Raw genomic sequence first — 15,644 nt, forward strand, 5'->3', positions numbered from 1 at the left:
ATCAAGTGCTGGTTTTAGTCTTCCATGTGGAAAACCGCATAGGTACGGAAACCAGAATGGAACCATAGGGGCCAATATGTGAGACGGAGACCTCTTTGGCCTCCGTTTCACTAGGTTTCTGTTTCTCTTTCTCTTTTTAGCTGTATAGAAAAGTTTTGTCTTCTGCGTTTTTCTATCCACTTTAAAAAACTTACAAGGATGGAAACTATGTGAAATGGAGACCAAAGAGGTCTCCGTCTCACAAATTGATCCCTACTGTTCCATCATGGTTTCTCTCCGTATGCAGTCTTCTGCATAGAAGGTAGAAAGCAGGATGGAATCCATGCTAAAACCAAGGTGAGAAAAGAGCGTAAAAGTTGTGTTCAGACGTTGATGATTTGCTGCGGACTTTGGTGCAGATCTGCAGTTGATTTCACGCTTTCAATTGAATGCAAATTGAATGGGTGAAATCTGCGACAAAATCTGCAGCAAATCAGCGACGTTTGAATGCACCCTTACGCCACTCTAACACACATCGGCAAAACGACACGCTTTTTATCAGTGGCTGCACTTTTGAACACACCCCATCATTGAGATGAGTAATGCGGTGCGTTAAAAAGTGCGAAAAAGCGTCAAAATAGAGCAGACCCCGTTCAAACATCGCAATGTTTTCAAAAGCCGCATTTGAGCGCATGTCTGCAAGGCCCGATTGAATTTAATGGGAGCGGTGATCTACGATTACCGTGGCGTTCAAAACGCTATGGTAAAAAGTGCATGTGCGAGAGTGGCTTAAGAGTACTTTCACATCAGAGTCTCCATTCAGAGTCTTTGGCGCAAAGCCGGCACTAAGTTAAGTACGAAATAGCTCAGCATGCTGCGTTATTACAGCCAGCAAATTTTTTATTCAGAAGTCATTGGGGTCTGCCTGGTGCTACTGTGCCACATCCGATGGTTCCGAAACTTTCATTGTTAGACAGAGCTAGACAATGGCAGTAGACCGGAGGCCGTGGGTGCAGGTGTGAATGTGCCCTAAGAGGGAGGAAACATTTCCTCGATGGCTGAGGAACTGACAATATTACGTAAATGTCAGTTGTACGACTAAAGTGTTGCACGATTTTGTAGACCCTTTACCTGCAGCTCTGTGGCACTGAAAGTATTTCTTAAGTCAGAAGTGTAGTTCAGCATTAAGAAGAGGTGGGGGGATGGAGGGGTCTGCAAGTGATTATGAAAACTGGGCAGGAGGTCTGCGGCTAATCTGTGGCGAGTGTATGTGGAGCGAGCGGAGGGAGGGGGCAGGTGTGTGCATCCTGAGGCGATGTTTTATATTACAAGGAAAGAAAGGTCTCTCTGTGAAGGAATAGAGATATTATCCAAATATCAGTGGGGTGAGGGAGAGAAGCAGGGGCAAAAGCATGGCCCTGACAGAGGGAAGAGGAGGAAAGCCAGACAGGGAGAGGATTAGCGGGTTAGACACTGATTGTTGTAGATGACTATAGATGATTAAGGGACAGGCAAAGCATGGTCCTATGCAGCAAATTGGGAGGCCCCTGGTTCAACGGCACATGCTACCCCAATTGTGCACCTATTCACTCTGATAAGAGTTAAAATACCCCTTTGCATGGCAGTTCGCTTCAAACTTCTCCTTAACCACAGTAGCCCTCATAAAGTCTTCACAAGGCTGCAGAAAAAAAAAAAAAACAAAACTGCGCATATAGGCACGGACGGTTCTCAGTCAAGTCACCACAGCGTCACAGTGGTCATAATCAATAGTTTAGACGATCACCTCCATTATTTGCATTGTCGCTTATGATACACAGAACCCAAAAAACTATTATGTTGGAGAGAACATGGACCCGCTAAAAAGAAAAAAAAAAAAAAGTACATGTTAAGGGTGAAGCTCTTCCATCGGAAAATTGCTGAAAACCTGCTACTAATAGCATTACCGATGGAGCCTCTAAAATTGACGCTCGTGGTACCTCGGTAGTAGCTACACTCAAGAGGTCTGTAGAACCCAAAACCTGCCCATATACAGTCCCATGCATTTTCAACCAATTAAAGAAAGCTACAGACAGCCTATATCAAACCTGAAATGGCCGATAACCGGGAACAATAGACTATATGTATGTATGTAGCAAATACAGTTAAGGCTATGTTCACAACTGGAGCCTCCGCTGCAGATCCAGCATGAAATGCTGGAAGAAAAAGTTCTACATGCAGGACTTTTACGTATGGTAAAACGTCGGATGGCTGAACAGAAACCAAACGGACCCCATTGTAGTTCATGTTCTTCATAAAATGGATTAGTTTGGCTAGGAGATTACCCTTTCCAGCTCCCATAACAGTGCAGGAAAATGGAAGCCCCTAAGGCAGGTGTGAACATAGCCTTAGATAAACTAGAAGGCACAGACACAAGACAAGACAAAAGTCATCTGAAATGGCCGATTTTGGTCATTTCGGCCGACCATTTGAAAAATGAACACAAACTACTATTCATGATAGCACATCTGTCAACTGGAAAGGTGATCGGCCAGGATGGAAAATGTCATAAGTGGTTGGCCAAATCAACATGTGTATGGTATATACCATTTTGTGCAAATCCCAGGGAGTTAGGGCCCATTTAGACACAACGATTATCGCTAAAAATTCGGCAAAATCCATCTATTGAGCGATAATCGTTGCATCTAAACGTGTGTCCATCATGCAGTATTCGTTCATCACTGACTTCAAGCCAGCTTGAAGTCAGCCATGTGTCTTATCAGGACCGCATGCCGAGTTCTCAGCGGGATAGCGCTGACAGCATTCTTTTAGCTGCAGTCCTGCTCAAGAACAAAGCAGGTGAATGCAGATAACAGACCTCCAGCTGTTATCTGCATTCAGCGAAAGGCTTCATTTGCATGCTAATAAACTCTTAAGTAGCTGAGTAGTTACTTAAGAGTTTATGCAAAATGATCCCTCGAAACAGTCACTCAAACTGACGTTTGAGCAAATTTTGAGCGATCCATCATTGTGTCTAAATGGGCTCCTTGATTGCCCTCATTAATAGTTAGTATTGCTGGTGGTATTGTTGTATGAACAATTCTACGGTCGAGTGATCAGCCAAACTCTGGCCAATCAGTATCCTATGTGTATAGATGTTGTGTACACAGATTTATGACCAATCAGACCAATAATTCGATATCTATTAGACTGATCTGCATTGACCTTTTACACACACAGATATTTTCTTCTGATCATGGTGCCCATACAGGCTGCAGTCATACACAGTAGCTGCATGCAGATCCCTGCTAATTGCCGGGTGGCACCGAGACCTGTCAAAAGAAACAACAGCATGTGAATGTGCCGCCCAGCAATTAGCGGTGATCTGCATCAGACTACAGCCTTTAACCAATGACCGTCTGCTTTGATCTTGGTAAAATACAGCCCCACTTTCCCCATAATGCAGTGGTCTGTAAGACTCCGATGAGGTTTACATAAGTTATACTTGCACACCACACCAACATGACACCCACGTGTTGGCCATGCTTTGACAGCTATATCAGATCAGATTTTTGGGCAGATGAGACAAATTTCAATTTGATCAAATGCCAATTAAACCCAAGCATTAACGGACTTGTGTTATATCACCCGCGGCTCCACAGCTAGCACAGGTGAAACTCAATAAAACGGCACAAAAGAGTGATTCATGGTGACATGAAGGCTCTCGGCAGCATGGTAAGAACCCCACCATGCGGATGGACTCTTAGGGCAAACTCACACAGGTTTATGCAATTTCAGTCTGTGAAAAGCGGATGGGTTTCCCTGTGCACATGCGTCTGTTGCATGCATTTTTGTTACGCATGTGCAGTTTTTTTAACGTCTGTGTGTCATCCAAATGTCATTAATTTTTCAGGTGTGCAAAACAAAAACCCCACAAGAAGGCCCGACTGGTGGCACTTTTTTTTTCCTCCTGGCAAAGTGTGTAAAAAAAAAAAAAAATGCAGCGCACATGCATATAATATGTTTTTTATGGTCCCATAGAGTTTAATTGGTGATTTTGGCCTGTGAATACGGACCAAAATAGGGCATGCTGCGATTTGTTTTATTTTATGTGCAACATCAGTCCGCGTAAAAAAAAACCTCACATCTGAATGCTGCGTTTTTGAGGAATGATGCTTTTTTTGCGCATGCATTGGTGTATTTTACTGCACTTTTTTGCCCCGGCAAGGCATGTTCATTTGCGTAAGACAAAAAGTCACACCGATTATAAATAGTTCCAGATGTGTTCTTTTTCTTCTTTTCAATAATTTTTATTGGGTTTCATAATAAACAAACAAAAACCCCCCAGAAAGTTGACATATTTGTTGCGTTAGAATACAATTACCGTGACATAGATATTTTAAACATCTTTTTTCCAGCGCAATTACGCAGTCTCTCCCACATCTCCTGGTGTATTGCGCATGCATTTGCGCACCCCTATTGACTTCTATGGGGGTCTTTGGTGTGCAAATACACAGAAAATAGAGCATGTTCAATTTTTTTTCCGCAACCGAAAAATACCGGAACGTTAATGAACCCATTGAAATCAAAGGGTTCCATTCTTTGCGTATTACGCACAAATTTTGCACGTATAAATACGTCTGTGTAAAGCCCGCCTTAGAGTCCAAGAATACACATATATGGTTAACGAATAGAGATGAGCGAGCGTACTCGGCCACGCCCCTTTTTCGCCCGAGCGCCGCGATTTTCGAGTACTTCCGTACTCGGGCGAAAAGATTCGGGGGGCGCTGTGGGTGAGTGGGGGGGGGAGAGGGAGAGAGAGGGCTCCCCCCTGTTCCCTGCTGCTACCCCCCACTCCGCCACACCTCCCCCCGCCCCCTGAATCTTTTCACCCGAGTATGGAAGTACTCGAAAATCGCGGTGCTCGATCGAGTAATTACTCGAAACGAGTAGGTTCACTCATCTCTATTAACGAACATCCAACTATTCTTATGGCTCATGGTTTCCTGATCCACAATCCATCCACCACGAGGATACGTTGGGTCCACGTCATTCCTTTGTGGTGGGATATGAATGAGTGGGTCAGCAAATTAACGGTTTGGGTGTATTTATGTGCTTGCACAACACACTACATGTGAGCAAAGACCCAAGTCCAGTCATGAGTACGCTATAGGGACCCCTGAAGAAGCCGGTAGTGGATCATGTAGAGTAGTGCTCCATATACACCGATCCCCGAGTGCAGTACACAATACACAGGAGTGAGTGAGGAACACAATACGGAGGAGTGAAACCTCAGAAAGAAGTCTTTGTTTGGCGCTCAGACACCGGCCCCTGGATTCCTGCTGGAATTTGCTGCTGTGTAAATATTTTCACTCTGGACGCGTCTCTCTTCCAATCCCTTAAATCTGCGCCAACTTTTAGCCTCAAATTAAAAACCAGACTCTGCAGAAAAGCATGCTGGGATATTGTATCGCGCACAAAGCTCTCTTATGTCTTGCTATTAACTCTCTGCGGCCTGGGCCGTTGCCAGAAGCTTGCGGTGTGCCTTTATTTAACCCCTTGTCAGCAAGAGACCTGCAGATTTATTAGGTCACTTAAAAGCTTTCACTTCTATACCTGCATATAATGTTCCTTCCACTGCGCCAAAAACCGCCGGGCGATTATCGTTCCTTTCCTATGCTTTAATACTTAAGTCTTTCCAAAGCAAATAAATGAAAAAAATAATAAAATCTGCCGCTTCGTAATACTAAAACCAGATTATTTACTCTGAAAACCCCTCATGGAGTGGCAGTGTCGGCCATATGGGTTGTTGTTACCCCACTTCCCCACACTACTGAATGGCTATGCAGGGTTACGGGCGCAGGGAATTCACAATTGCATCAATTGCAACATACGCCATTCCGGAATCCGGTATGATCGCTATTTCTCCGCTCATCATCGTTTTTCTGGATTGGACCCATGTGGTTGCACAAAATGAAATGCCGCCTGGTAAGCTAAGAGTTAAAGCTTTCATACGGTTTTACGCCTTTATTCATTTATCACTTTCATTAACTAGACCAACCTCAGCATCTGGGAGCCATTTCTGAGCTGACATTAAAATCTGCCAGAACTATGATTACAGGGAGGGGGTGGGCGGTGGGTGAGGTAAGAAAACTTATTTCTGGTATAATTATGGGGTCAGCTTGGTCCCGGTGGGACGGAGATGAAGGGTGAGGTGAAGAAAAGGAGGAAGGGGGGTAGGACTGCACTGCCAAAGCCGGGCATTGACCTCAAACATCCCCTTTAATCACGGCTCTGCGGTCTATAGACATATACTTAGAGCTGTGTGCATAACACAATGGGTAAAATCCTGTCATGGTTGGTGAGGTGGCGGCGTCTGCCCCGGCTGGATTAGAAGTCAGGGTGCCTCAGGCCTGGCACTGACCTGTTTATTTTATGGTTGTTATGGAGATCGGCCGCAGGCTAAGCTCCTGCTAAAATAAACTCTAGTCCCGGAGACCAGGGAAGGACAGGAGTGGTGGTGCGAGGAAAGTGGGGGCCAAGCAGAGATGAAAATCTACTCTATAAACAGAGAAAATTCATTTTCAGCCCATTGTAGGCGTATAATCGCCATTACCTCACACACCGTGAGCCGTAACACATGGATATCCATCTTAGAACGTAAAGAAATAGCGCACATCTTGTTTTATTAGTACACAGGGCTTTGTCACCGAAAAATACTGGCCAAGCGTAGTTTAGGGTGTCGGCTTATAATAACATATGGCGATGGCCCTATAAAGAGGCACAGACACCCACATATAGGGGCACTAGCTGCTCATGCCTTCATAAACATGCACAGCTGGTTGAGGGCCTACTTACCACCCAGTATAGTCCAGAGTGTCCCTTTAAAACACAATGGGCTCAGATACAGTGGGCTTCAATACAGTTTAAATGACGTGGTCACCATATAATAGTCAGATACCAGCTCTACAGAGTGATAATGATGACAGTGTAGCTACCCTCCAGTGATAGTACAGTCACCTCAGGGGATCACAGGTGGCGTCTCCTCTACCTGATGAGGTCACTTTTGCTTTTTTTGGGCCCAGAACACCATGAAGACTTCTTGTAACCATGACTTTTACTTCCCCATCTTGCCACTACACCCAATGAACTTCTCAGTAATCTCCCCACACAACTAGTGCCCCCTCTGTGGCTCTGTAAAGCTATAGTGCCCCTAACAAGTAATAGTACCCCTCTAAGTGTCCCCAAAAGTAAGTGTCCCTCTCAGTAACCCCAACAGTAAAAGTGTCTCTCTCAGTGGCCCCAACAGTAATAATATCCCTCTCAGTGGCCCCAACAGTAATAGTATCCCTCTCAGTGGCCCCAACAGTAATAGTATCCCTCTCAGTGGCCCCAACAGTAATAGTATCCCTCTCAGTGGCCCCAACAGTAATAGTATCCCTCTCAGTGGCCCCAACAGTAATAGTATCCCTCTCAGTGGCCCCAACAGTAATAGTATCCCTCTCAGTGGCCCCAACAGTAGTATCCCTCTCACTGGCCCCAACAGTAATAGTATCCCTCTCACTGGCCCAAACAGTAATAGTATCCCTCTCACTGGCCCCAACAGTAATAGTATCCCTCTCACTGGCCCCAACAGTAATAGTATCCCTCTTAGTGGCCCCAATAGTAATAGTATCCCTCTTAGTGGCCCCAATAGTGATAGTGCCTCCCTTAGTGTTCTCTACGGCCGCACAGCAACCCTACCAGCAAGTACTCTATCTCAGACCACTTTTGTATAGCCCGACTCATACCCCAGAATCTGCACTGTGTACGGTATGAGCAAAGACGCAGACGTGGGGATCGGAGTCAGGGTCTCTGAATACAGCAGCATCATTCGGCCCGGAGCTTGAGAGTGAGGTAAAGTACTTACTGGTAGGGTTGCTGCTTGGCTGTAGGTGCCCCGCAGCATGTTATTTTTTTTTTTACTATTTCTAGTAAAAATTAATTAATCGACACAGGCCAATTGATCGACAATTAATTATGACTTAATGACTGGCTGGGCATTTACGGGCAGCAGCCCTATTAGTACGGCATATTTGGAACATATGAGTGATACACCAATATAAAACATGTCCAGATGAAACACATCTGCTGCAAATTTTTCACGGGGAATTTCGAAATGGAAAGTTTGCAGCATTTACAGTAGAGGGGAATAGAGGGATATTTTAACAGATCTCATCCACCCGCTGCGGAAAAATGTGCACAAAATGTGTGCAGAGTTTGACATGCGGTGTGGATGTTGAACCCGCAGCATATCCACAATGAAATCCAGAACACAAATGGCACCATTAAGTGAGTCCTTTGCGGCTGTGGATTTATGTCTGCCTTGTGTGGACATTTACCAGAATGTTCTGCAATGGATAGGTCTGCTGAAAGGAGTTGTCCACGTCTGACATGGCTCTAGCAGTCGGGTCCTTTCACACTAGCAGATCATTTGCCAATGTATATCAGCACTGTCAGTTAGCGCTCATTCATATTATTCACACAGATGATCTGCTTATGAGGGACGAATGACCGTTACTCCCCATACGGCCAACATTAGTCGGCTGCACGTCTCCCCAGCGCAGTGCAACTCCAGTGGGGCCGCAGCTTGTCTGAGCCGCACTTAACCTTTTACCTGACGAATAATGATCCACTTGTGCTATGTCCGTGCCATACTTTATTTGGCCCACATTGCTATCACATGTCTACATCTACAAGAAAATGCTCCCATCTATTAGCGAAGACAATCCAAATCAAGGCAACGACTATATGAATTCACTTTTCCAATTTTGGAACATTGGCAGATAAAAGGTTAACAGCATTTAGAGAAATGCTTTACAGCAGCCTAATGGGTCATTCACATAATGGACAGGAGCTGGCCCATTGACTTCTACGAGCGAGTGTTGTGGGCATGCTCTGTAACCCGTGTAGAGGTCATTGTGCAGGGAGAGGAGGAGGTGAGCTGTGACATCAGCTATTGAGAATGGTGGATCCTGTGTTATTTATATATAGAGATCTCCTTTCATTGTAATCTTGCCTGTGATGATAATCAGATGACTACTAAAAAGGCTTCAGACGATTATAAGGCTGTATTCACACAGGCGAGTGCGATGTAGGTTAGTGAAAATCTGGCCTACATCACACTTGTTTAAAAGCAATTTTCCAACATGTAAGATGTGTTTTAAATGTAAAAACATGGAATTTACATTGGTGGACGCATATTTTTCGAGCACGCAAATAAATAAAATCTCATGTCTCCAATAGGTAAAATGGAAAAAAAAAACGCATTACACTTACAAACAAATGGCACAGCATGGGAATGTAATGCATTATTTTTAATGTTTGTTTGTTTTTTTGCTGCTATAGCAAATAATGGGATATTCTTGAACAAGAATTGCCCAAAATTAGGACATGCTGCGGCTTTTCTATCTCGGACTATTGTTCCAAGAGAAAAAAAAAAACAAAAATCGCTCATGTGAATTAAGCCATTAAAATTAATGGGTTCTTGTCACGTGCAAGTTCCATCCTACTCGCAATCGGACAAACACACACGTGAAAAATCGCCTGTGTGAATACAGCCTTATTCTTCGTAATCAGTGTGAAAGCTGCAGGACTTTAAGATACAGTGATCCCTCGCTATATTGCGGCTTCGGTGCATTGCGGATTTTAGATAGACCATATATAGTTTTTGCAGAGTTTTTTGCTATATGGTGGGATTTTGCGGAACATACAGGAAATACAGTACGCCACTAGCGCTTGCACCGATGGAATGTGTTCTGTATCGGGTGCTGATTGGCTCACTGATCGTAGCATTGGTCTGTTTGTTCACTTTTGCGATTGTTTGGCAGTTCACCCGGCAGATTGATTTGAGTAAATATAATGCGGCTACTTCACTGATTTTCACGTATCACAATAGACGAGGGATCACTATATATATATTATATATATATATATATATATATATATAAATTAAATATACATCAGGTCATTGGGGAAAAAAAGTACCAAAAACTCTTATAAAAACGTGTTTAACATAGAACGTTGATCTATATAATAGCTCTATTTCTGATGACAGTTTCCCTTTAAGGGGTTTGTCCAGAAACGGAAAAATAAATGGGCTTTTTTGTTTCTTGGAATAGCGCCACTCGCCTGTTTCTGGGGGAAAAAAGCAGGCTTTTTTTCGAATCTAGGACAACCCCTTTAAGAGCAATGTGCCTCTATGTCTCAGACCCCTTGGGTTTCATACAAAGTGCTCAGAGTATTCCTATAGAGTCGTCGCTGGTGCAGGCCTGTGTTTACTTTACCTCCGGTATTAAAAACCAATTTATGCAATAGTCACGTGCGGAGGTCCACACGCGGCCCGCAGCTACAGCTGGCATTCATCTCTGACACTCCTGTATTGCTATGGGTCACATTTCAAGATTTGTTTGTTCCTTGTGCGAAAGCAGTTTGTTCTTTCCTGGAATATTTTGCCGTGTTGAAGGTCAGGGTCATAACTCCGTCTCTAAGTGGGTTTTTATTTTTGTCTTTCTTCATACTTATCTGGAAACAAGGAACCTATTGACGTCCAACTGTAGTTTACCGTAACTTTACATCATTGCAAGGCAGCGATACTCAAATAGATGTTCCCATTCGCACATCATGGGGTAGGACCCAAACAGTGACTCCAAACACTCAACGATAGCATCATGCAATTTGAGTCGCATAGCCCAACTTCGTTTAGACCAATCTCATCTAAACCCTGTGGGCCCATTCACATAGCGGATATCCTGTCCGTGTGCCGTCCATGTTGAGCATGGACTCAATAAAGTAAATTGGGCTATTCACATGGGTGTTTTTTATGTAGACCAATGGTCCGAATTAAAAAAAAAAATCGCGACATGTCCTATTCTATTCTGTATTCACGGATCAAAAGCACTCATGAGTCTATGGGAGCGCTAAATCCTTAAAAAAAAAATACAGATGTGCGAATAAGCCCTTAAGCCAACTTCACACGAGCATATGAGCAATTGTGAATGTATCAGCACAACATATCTGCGCACTGAGCGCGTATCAATGTATTTTGCTGTACATTTTCTGTTCGCAGGGCATGTCCATTTGCACACAGGAGATAAAGGGGCAAGATTTAAATGGCTAATTTATCTAGGTAGTTCCAGATGTGTTCTTTTAACAGCGGAATTACGCAGTGTTGCACGCTTCTTTTACGTACTGCATGTGCATTTGCGCACCCCTCATTGACTTCTATGGGGACCTTTGGTGCACAAATATGCAGAAAAGTAGTATCTGTTCTACAACTGAAATATGGAAATGTGAATGAACCCATTGAAATCAATGGGTTCTATTCTCTGCGTATTGCGTGTGCAAATATGCGCGTGTGAAGCTGGCCTAAGGGTGGTTTTACGAATATTCATCTGTTTGCATACTGCTATCATTGCTAAGCTTGGTCTTCAATGGAGAGAGGCGTCTGCTGCAGCCAATTGCTTTACAGCCAAAAATAAAGGGCTGATTATTGGGCACGAAGGTTAATTTGTAGAGAAGAGCGAGTATACTCACTAAAGGCAATTGCTCGAGCGAGCATTGCCCTTAGCGAGTACCTGCCCGCTTGAGACTGAAGGTACAGGTGCTGGCAGCGGGCAGGGAGCTGCGGTGAAGAGCGGGGTGGAACGGAGGGGAGAGATCTCTCCCTCTCTGCCCCCCGCTCCCTCCTAATGACGGCCACTACTCACCGCTCCCCCGCGCCGGCACCCGAATCTTCAGTCTCGAGCGTGCAAGTACTCGCTAAAGGCAATGCTCGCTCGAGCAATTGCCTTTAGCGAGTATACTCGCTCATCTCTATCAATTTGCCTGATCATTGGGCTGTGTAAAAGGGACAGCAGTCAGCTGACAAACGAGAACACTGGTTGATAGTTGCTTTTTAGCAAGCCTAAAAATGCTCCCAGGCAGAGGCGTAACTTGAAGCTTCTGGGCCCCAATGCAAAAGCTGTAACAGGGTCCCCAACTATAATACTTTATTCATAGTACTGGGCTTCCTATATGGAGGAGAAAGGCCTTATGGGCCCCCTAAGGCTCCTGGGCCCGGGTGCAACCACGTCCCCTGCATCCCCTATAGTTACGCCAGTGCTCCCAGGTTGGCGTGTGAACAGGGACATGTACAGCCAGCTCCAATGGGACGAATGATCATAGTAACGATCATTTATTCCCACAACAGCCATTCTTGGTCCATGTAAAAGAAATTTAAATGGGGCATCAATAGCCATGCTTTGCCACTCAGCACTCCTTACATGGGGCCAATTCTCAGCCCATGTTAAAGGACCCCAATCTGAGTTTTTTTAAGATTGGAGTATAGAATTAGTTCAGAATCAGAGGCTGTCCTTGTTCCAACATGGGTTTTTGAAAACCAACTTGGTTGCCACGAAGGGAGCAACATCTCAAAATGAAGTACGTGGACATTATTTTACTAGACAGTCGCTGTTTAAGTGTGTAGTATTTTAGAATCCTAAATCAGATGGTGAAGTTGTGACACATTTTTAAAGTTTTTTGTTTTATTTCTCTTATGGTAACAGAAAATAGAACACATTACTAATTCCTTCCAGAGCAAAGTCGCTCCCTGCAAAGATGTGAGGTCATGCCGAAGAAACAGATTTCACTCATCAATATTCTCACACAACCTGTGTCACATATTTCACATTTTTTCACCTTAAACATTTGCTCTAAGCATGAGGAGGGGGGGGGTAAAAAAAAAAAAGAAAAACTAATCTTCATTCTCCTCTAAGCAGTTCAGTCCTTTGCTGTTGCCAGAGGCACAAGAACTTTTTGATTTTCAATCACTTTCATAACATTAATTCAGGTTATTGTTCGTTTTGTTGTGATCCGACCACACTAACTGGTTCTTACCATGTACTTACAGTCAAAAATGAAAAAAAGGACTCCTTATGAGTAGTAACTAAGGGCAGGCGGTTTGTGTTCCCACTGTCAATTTCTGCAAAAGAAAGTACACTATCCTAATCAAAAGTAGTAGTTATTTCCATATGGTACTGCTTAGTGGGGCTCCTTTAGTCCTAAGGACATTGGATACTCTCTGTGGCATACTTTCTACTAACATCTGATATACTTTAGCTGGTATTTCCCTCCATTCATCCTGCAAACATCTAGCAACTTCTCCCATAGAAGATGGACGTACCTGGGCATGAAGGAGCCTAGGGAATGCCTTTTTCCAGAGTATATTGTGCCAACAGTTTAGTATGTGGAGGTTCCGTTACGGTCTGGGGATGTTTTATGTGGCATGGTCTCGTTCCATTGATTGTAGTGACAAGAATCATTAACACACGACCTGTTTGTGCCCAGGACCGTGATAGTAACAAGAGGGCATCCTCTACGTCTAGAGGAAAGCAGGTTTCATCACCAACACAGAAGGGGGTTCTTTACCGCAAGAGCAGTGAGACTGTGGAACGCTCTGCCTGAGGACGTGGTGATGGCAAAATCCATAAAGGAGTTTAACCCTTTCCAATCCACTGTCTGACCTCTGAAGACATTATGATTTAAGGCTGCACAGCTCCGATGTTGGAAGACGTCCGTCGGGGTTCTCTTGCTGTATATTGCCAGCCTCTCTGCTGTTGGAGCCTATCCAACGTGTCATCTCATGCAGTACTGGCTTTAGCCAGCATATAGCGCCATTGTATAATGGCAGAAAAAGATTAAGCCCCCTAGGAAAACCAGGATACAAATTGGATTTGAAAGGGTTAAGAGGGAACTGGACGTCTTTTTAAAGCGTTATGACATTACAGAATATAGACATTAAATAACCAAAGGGGTTGTTGATCCGGCTCTTAGAGTCAGGTAGGAACTTTCAATCGTTGATCCAGGGATTATTCTGACAGCCATTATGAAGTCAGGAAGGAATTTTTTCCCCTCACAATGGGCTAAATTGGCTTCTGCTTCATTGGGATTTTTTTTGTGCATTCCTCTGGATCAACAAGGGGGGATGGAAACAGGCTGAAGTGGATGGACATTGTCTTCTTTCAGCCTACTATACTATGTTACAGAGGTGTAGCTTGACATTCTGGACAATGTGGTAATACTCTGGGAATGGTCAGCAATACCTCCAACAAGACAACGCGCCTTGTCACAAATCCAACACCATCTTACATTGGTTTAAAGATATGGATGTTCCACAATCGTCTGGCCTCCACAGAGTCCTGACTATCTTTGGAATGAACTGGAACGTCGGGTCAGGAAATATGAACAGCGTCTATCTTCTTTGAGAGAACTCACCAGACATTTGCAGGGTTAATAGAGGGAAATACCAGCTGAAGTGTATCAGACATCAGTAGAAAGTATGCCATTGAGTGTATCCGATGTCCTTAGGGCCAAAGGAGGCCCCACTAATGGGCCATTTACATGGAACGATTATCGCTCAAAATTCGTTCAAACGAACTTAATTGCGCGATAACCGTCCAGTGTAAGTGCAAAAACATCGATCGCGGGCGTGTCGTTCAGTGTAAGTGCTCCTTGTTCAGTGCTTCACATAGAAAGTGAAGCGCTAAGCAGAGAAGCCTGTGATGCAGCAGTGTAGTCTGCCAGTCTAAACGCTCTGCAGGAGCGCCAACCACCTTAGCGGTGACGTCAGTGCTCTTGCAGTTGTTTAGATGACCATCGTCCCGTGTAAAAGAGCCGTAAGTATTATCATTAATAGTAGTGTTAACACTACTTTTGATTTTGTTCAAGTGTCCGTTATACTTTTGGTAGGCTAGTGTAGCTATCTGACAGCCACTGTCGGCTATACTAGCTCCTATGGGGTGGCCTACCTCTTGCTATCTCTCAGGTTTCCCTGGTGGTAAATCACAGGGAGAGGTCCATTCTTTTCATTATACAGGGCCATTCTTGGCTGAAGCTATACCACAATGTGTTCAGAATAATGTTAGATTCCCAGTGATGGAAATGTCTAATTGACATTGAAACAGTTTGCTCATTTGAAAGGAGGCAAGGGAATTGGTTAGATCACTTGGCTAAATTTGAATGTGTCTCCAATGAAACTAGAAAATGTCTAGGATTTATATTATTCCTCCTTGGGGAAGAAGTGCCATGTGACTGCGTGAAGTGTTTTTGTTCCGCCAAAGGGAATAACAGAAATAATGAACGTGATTTTAAGGCCCTATAGAAGGTTTTCTGGGATAAACCTTCATAAATGGCCCTCTGGCCCCAGATAGGAACCCCGATCCCCACTGCTTAGATCCTGGAAAACCCCGAGATCTGAGCAGTGAGGATCATCGCTCCTTTTTAGAGATGAGCGAACGTACTCGGTAAGGCCGATTTCGCAATCGAGCACCGCGATTTTCGAGTACTTCACTACTCGGGTGAAAAGATTCGGGGGTCGCCGGGGGGCGGGGCGTGGTGGAGCGGGGGGTAGCAGCGCGGAACAGGGGGGAGCTCTCTCTCTCTCCCTCTCCCCCCCACTCCCCTCTGCAACCCCCCGCTCACCCACGGCAACCCCCGAATCTTTTCACCCGAGTAGTGAAGTACTCGAAAAGCGCGGTGCTCGATTGCGAAAATCGGCCTTACCGAGTACGTTCGCTCATCTCTACTCCTTTTTTATCTCAGAAAACCCCTATAAACCTAAAGAGGAGGAGACATGAGTGAGATTTGGAGATTCATTAGGTTCACAAATCAAC

General features: G+C 44.4%; 1 protein-coding gene across 2 annotated transcripts in view; it reads right to left on the reverse strand.

The window, feature by feature from the left end:
* The window catches only part of PAM16 (presequence translocase associated motor 16), a 157,274-nt gene that overhangs the window by 88,642 nt on the left and 52,988 nt on the right, over window positions 1–15,644 (reverse strand). The gene's annotated exons all lie outside the window — the stretch shown is intronic.

The sequence above is a fragment of the Eleutherodactylus coqui genome, chromosome 8, assembly GCF_035609145.1.
Source record: "Eleutherodactylus coqui strain aEleCoq1 chromosome 8, aEleCoq1.hap1, whole genome shotgun sequence".
NCBI classification, from domain to species: Eukaryota; Metazoa; Chordata; class Amphibia; order Anura; family Eleutherodactylidae; genus Eleutherodactylus; species Eleutherodactylus coqui.